The following is a 6,377-nucleotide window of genomic DNA, read 5'->3' as shown; positions in this document are numbered from 1 at the left end:
GCAAAATTCCCTTGGCATCCAGGCGCCTAACTGTGAAGTTTAAAGTTATCTATTAGAAAGTAGTCAACAAGGTTTCCAGTAAATAAGGTTCACCCGTTTTCTGATGTCCGCTAAAACTGGCATTAAATTGCCCCAAAAACGCTCTTGATATCTCAAAAAGCGTATTTAAAAAGTTCTAGTTCCTGTTCGCTGAAACAAGGGGCAGTAGACAGTAATGACGTTGCAGGATTACGCTGATGAGAGCTCTGAATGCAAGGCTTATGCGCCAGCGTATTTTTGGAAGGGTCATTTATGGTGACTGCATTTTGGTCTCGAAAAAGCGTGCATCGGATGTCACAGAAAAATTCAGGGGGGCACTTTGTTGACCTAAAGTGCGGAGAGGCGAAAGCCTGAAGCGCGGTGTTGCTGCCTGTGTTACTGATGTGTTGTTAAGATGTTAAACTTCGCCTCTAAGAGTGAAACGCGACAGCGTCTAGCAACGTTGCCAGGGAGTCCACAGAACGCCATCGCCCGTTCGGTTCTACGCCTTGCTCGTCGGTAAATTGGTTTTTGAGGAAAGGAAATGTATCTGTCTCGCATACCTCGGTGGACACCTGAACCTCGCCGTAACAGGAAGGGAGGAAGGTGGGAGTGAACGAAGACACCGCATTCACTAGACGCGCCTTTGTTCATTCCAAACCATCGAGGTGAGATGGCTAAATGATGAGCATTTTCAGCAGCGAGTGATGACAGCTTTGGAATCTTGCTTGGTCATGGATGTCCCATTATTTGCAGCTTGGGAGATGTTTAAGCTAGAAGTTCGTAGCATAGCTATTGAGATCGGCTCCGTGAAGTCTTATCTTAAGCATGGTGAGGAGAAACGGTTACTTCAGAGTCTTTATAATCTGCTAGAGTTGTCAATGGTTTCCGAATAATGGCCCACGAACTGAAGGCATTGGCTTATGCAGATGACCTTGCGTTTTTTTTTTTTTGTACTGATAAGCCAAGCATCGATGAGGTTATTCGTTTAACGGAGGACTTTGGTTCGGTGTCAGGAAGTCGGATTAATCGCTCTAAGAGTTGCGGTCTTTGGTTTGGTAGCTGGGGTACGACACCTGCTGAATATGCTGGTATAACATGGACATGCAGGCCACCAAAGTACCTTGGTGTCCCTTTGAGTGCCTATAAGCATAGCGCACATTATTGGAAAGACCGCGTGTCAACTCTTCAGCGCTATGCTCAAACGTTTGTCCCCCATGGCCTCTCAATTTTTTGCAGGGCGACCGCCTGTAATCTGTTTCTCGCCACTAAAATATATTATGTACTGCAAATTATTCATTGCGCAAGACTTCCTATCTAGCGTTTTCACAGGGTTTTCGCTACTTTTGTGTGGGATTCGTCTTTTGAATCCATGCGGCGTGATAACCATTTTCGGCCTGTAAGCGCTAGTGGCCTTGGTCTAGTTCACCTGTATGTCCGACAGATAGTGTCACGTTTCATGTTTTTCCGTGACACTACACACCCAATAGTACGTTCGTTCCTGCAAACAAATTTAGTTCATGTTTTACCCAACCTCATTGTGTCTTCCAATGTTTGTGACCGTCCGTGTTTGTGGGGCATAATGCAAGAGGTGTATTTGGCTGTCCGTTTCCTACTTGTTCGTTTTTCTCCTGAGTTCCTTTTTTTAGTGTCGAGGAAAAAGTTGTATAAGGATTTGATTAGTATGCTCTTCCCTCCGCCCATGTACCGCTCTCTGTATTTTGGTTTACCTGGGCATGACGCACTCAAAAGAGTACGTAAGATGCCAGTCTCGCCGTGTACAAAGACCTTTTTCTTTAAGTTACACACCGGTACGTTGCCCGTTAGAACATGGTTAGAGAAAAGGGGCATTTTTGTGTCTACCGTTAATTGCCGCCTTTGTGATCAACGAGAAACAATTGAGCATTGTTTCATCAGTTGCAAAGATGCAGTACTCTTCTGGGATATCCTGCAACGCACATTTAAAAAAAAATTCATCTGACTCCACATTCTGTTCGCTATCTCACTGCGCTGCCATTTGTTGATGAACCCCTGGACATGTTCTTTCTCATTGGACTGCACAGCCTCTGGAAAACCCGCATGATGGACAGACACTGTGAACCTGTTGTGTCTACAAAGGATCACTTCAGTCGAATGGTTGTTCATCTAAGAGACGTGTATGACCAGACTGAGTACGAACCGGAGTGGCACTCACTATTAGTGATGTGCTCTGCATTGCCCCTTTTCTAGAACAGTGTTTAACACTGTTTTCATAATGGCTTGTATATAGTTCACGTACATAGAACATTACATCACTGTAATAAATACCATGATAAAGAAAAAAAAAGGTGACATGGCGCAGCGGTTAGCACACTCGTCTCGCACTCCGGAGACCGGGGTTCGATTCCAGAACTCGACCAATTTCCTACTCGGTTTTATTTACTTATCTGGCCTGATTAGAAAGGTTAATTAGGCTAATTGGGTGATTAAGCAATTAACCGAACTCATTCCCACTTGGAGCATCACTATACAGTTATTTCAGTTATTTCATTTATTGGTTTTGTTTGGCCAGTACAGAGACTGCAAACAAGGGAGAGCAAGCTAAAGGCGCCTAGTAGCGCCTGACTGAGGCCTGCCCTCCCCATGTAAAAAAACAAAAACAAAAACAAAGTGGCACTTGGCAATGGTACAAAGTTTTCATAAGTAACAGAAACTAGAAAAGCAGCGGATATACTGACAACGAAACAGAGATCAGGCATGCATAGAGCTAAGCACAACAAAACTAAGATCAAAACATAACAAAGACAATAACTGATTAGGTAAAAACACACCACAACTAGCTATAACAAAAATATTCATGAACAGTTTTCCTAAATCTGACCTCGGACATATTTTGTAGTGACAATTCTGTTAAATATGGATAGGTGTTTAATGTATGAGGAATTATGTGAGTTAGTTTTTGGAACCCATAGTTTGTACGGGATTTTGATGCATGGTATTGAGTGTGCCTAAGACTGTATGCTGTTTGGGCAATTAAATATGTGCTCTCGAAAGTCTGCCAGTTTCTTTTCATAAGGTTTCTGATATAAACAGCAAGCTTCTTGTGGTAAGCGGCCGTGATGGTTAGCAGTCTATGGTTGAGGAAGGAAAGACCTGTGCTCTCACTGTAATGTAAATTATCAATCGCTCGTACAGCTCTTTTTTGTAAAGTAAGTACTTTCACAAGATTGGTTGAGGTAGTCGTTCCCCAGATCAACAAACAATATTGTACATGCGAAAAGACTAGAGAGAAATAAATTTGTAGTTTGAATTTCCGAGGCAGTATTGTGCGAAATTTATTTAGGATACCAACAGAGCGAGCCATTTTAGTGCAAACGTAGTTTACATGATCTGTCCAGAGTAAATGTTCTTCAAAAATGACTCCAAGGAACATTGTAGAGCTGACACGAGTTATAGGAGCTTGTTCGAAGTGAATTTGGAAGTTGTTCGGAACTTCCTTATTTTTGGCTCTAAACAGTATGTACTTTGTTTTCCTGACATTAAGTTCTAACCTATTTGATTTTAACCAAACAGACAATTGGGATAACCAACTATTGGAGGCTGCTTGCAAAATATTACTATCTTGCCCTGAAAAAAATACGTTAGTATCGTCTGCATAGATTATAATGTTGTCTGCTGGACGAAGGTTGACGATATCATTAATATATAATAAGAACAACGTTGGTCCTAGAACGGAGCCCTGTGGCACACCAGACACAATCTGACCGATCCCAGATGAAATACCGTTAATGATAGTTGTTTGAGATCGGTTGTCAAGGTAGCTAGCAAATAAGGTTAAAGGAACGCCGCGTATTCCATAACACTGCATTTTTTCAAGCAATATCTTATGGTTAACGGAGTCAAACGCTTTCCTCATATCAAGGAATATGCCAACTGTTAGCAGTTTATTTTCTATGTTTTCAATTAGCTTTTCTTTGATTTCCAGTAAGGCGGCCTCAGTTGTTTTGTTTTTTTGAAATCCGTACTGTTGCTTGGAGATGACATGGTTTTTCTCGAGATATTGAGAAAGACGTGTGTTGATTGCAAGTTCTGCAATCTTAGAAAAAACTGAAAGAACGGAGATCGGCCGATAATTATTTAAATCATTAATGTCACCCCCTTTGTGAATGGCAGTGACACGAGCTATTTTCAACTGATGTGGAAATGTGCCTGTTGTGAACATTAGGTTAACTATATGTGCTAATGGTATCGCAATGACATCTGCTACTTTCTTGATCGGGACTGGAGCTATGCCATCGACACCTGGAGCACTATTACTGCGTAAGGAGTGAATAATGGTAATTATTTCTGAGTCAGTGCATGGTAACAAAAACATGGAATTACTTTGTTTACTGGTTATATAGACTGAGGCATCTTGATGTGGACCATCAGTTGATTTTGGCGGAAAACAGATAAGAAATGCCCATTAAATTCATTCGCTAGGTCAGCGCCATCATAGTTCGCGCCATGAATGTGGAGTGAGACGGGTGCGTTGGTTCTGTTTTTACCTAGAAGATCGTTAAGTGTATTCCATTTTCCCTTCGAGCCATCAGACATGGAGAACTTTCTCGCGTAATAATCACTTCTTGCTTTTTTAATGTCAGCGCCTAACTTATTGCGGAACGTTTTGAATTGACGGAGAATGTCAGTGTCTTTTGTTCTCACAAAACGCGAAAAAAGTCTGTTCTTTTCCTGTATGCGGTCATACAGTTGTTTTGAAATCCACGGCTTTCTTGATTTTCTATGAGTTCTGCGCGTTGCTTGCGGAAATGCAGTATTGTAGTGTTCTTGAATAGTAGATATAAAATTTGTGTACGATTGGCATGCATCCTCCTGTCTTAAAATATTACTCCAATCTGTGCTAGCACAAAGACGTCGAAACTTTGATAAGCTGTTTTCATCAATTCTTCTAAATGTGGAAGATTCCGGTTTACTCCTGTGTTGTTTTGGTTGACTCGGAACTATACAGAATATAGGCATGTGGTCACTAATGCTTAATGTCAAAACGCCAGCCGGGACATCACTAGTGCAAATATTCGTAAAGCACACATCAATAAGCGTTTCAGAGCTGTCAGTAACTCTTGTTGGTGAGGAAATTAAGTTCACAAATCCATAGCTGTTGTACAAATCTAGCAAATTTCTCGTAACGGACGTTTGACCCAGAATATCAACATTTATATCACCAAGAAAAACCACTTCATAATTATTAAGAGACACATATTCCAAAGTTTTTTCAACAAAGTTACAAAACGCAGATACCGAACCTGAAGGCGGTCTGTATATACCTATAACAACAATTTTTCCGCAGCACAAAGACAAAGCTTCTACATCTTCATTCATTTCACAGCATTCAGGTAAACAGTGATAGCCGATTTCATTCCTCAAATAAATTGATAAGCCCCCTCCTCTTTTTTGTTGTCGCGCCAAAGATACGCATTTATAATTATCAATGTTAGGAGCATCATTATCATTGCTAAACCAGGTTTCAGAAAATACTAATACATCCCACTTTAACCTCAAAGTTGACAGCAACACAACCATTTCATCTATTTTGTTTTGCAGGCTTCGTGCATTTAAATGAAAAAAACTGAGAGAATTGTTGAGAGACTTTCCAGAATTCAGAATGTACTTATTGAAAGAATCAATATCAAAATAGGTCATGATAGGCTTCTTTTTTTCCCACAGAAGATCAGCGCGCATGAAAACCTAAGGCTACCGAATGTTTGCCAAGTCGTCTTCGCAAGCAATGCAGATTGCATTCTCTCCGGTTCTGTTCCTGACAAATATTCCTGACAATCCCTTTAATTGGTTGCATGGTTACTAGGCAAAGTACAATTGGCCCCGTTTGAAATTCGCGCACTGTGACGTCATGACCGTTTCGACCAATTGAAAAGCGTGACATTTCTGTCGACAACTGCTGCTTACAACGATGAGGCATTAAAAGCTTCCGCCTTAAAATTTTCAGGGACACCTAACTACATTCTATGTATGTGTGTTATTATATGTTGGTTTGTGTCATTTTTTCATGACAGTTCGCGGTCTGCAACGCGTGTGCATGCACTTAACTAGAAATCCCTTCGGGACATCTCGCTGCAGTTGTTTCCCCGAAAACGTCAAGAGGCGGCAACACAGCCGTAATGAAGATACTAAGAAACGTAGAGTTGCCAGTTATATTCTCGTGACGTCAGTTGCAATCCGCCAACGCCCCTTCCGGTACTGAAAATTATTCGACCTGAGACGCATAGTTTTCACGTTGAGGCTTGCAATGCTAGAGCAATAACAACACGGCGCTACAAACTTCTTTCTCGTGTTAAAGCATCTATGTAAATTCTCTTCTAAAG

The sequence above is a fragment of the Amblyomma mixtum genome, chromosome 4 (assembly GCF_055824585.1).
Source record: "Amblyomma mixtum isolate Tamu chromosome 4, ASM5582458v1, whole genome shotgun sequence".
Lineage (NCBI taxonomy): Eukaryota > Metazoa > Arthropoda > Arachnida > Ixodida > Ixodidae > Amblyomma > Amblyomma mixtum.
Note: the sequence above shows the minus strand (reverse complement) of the source record.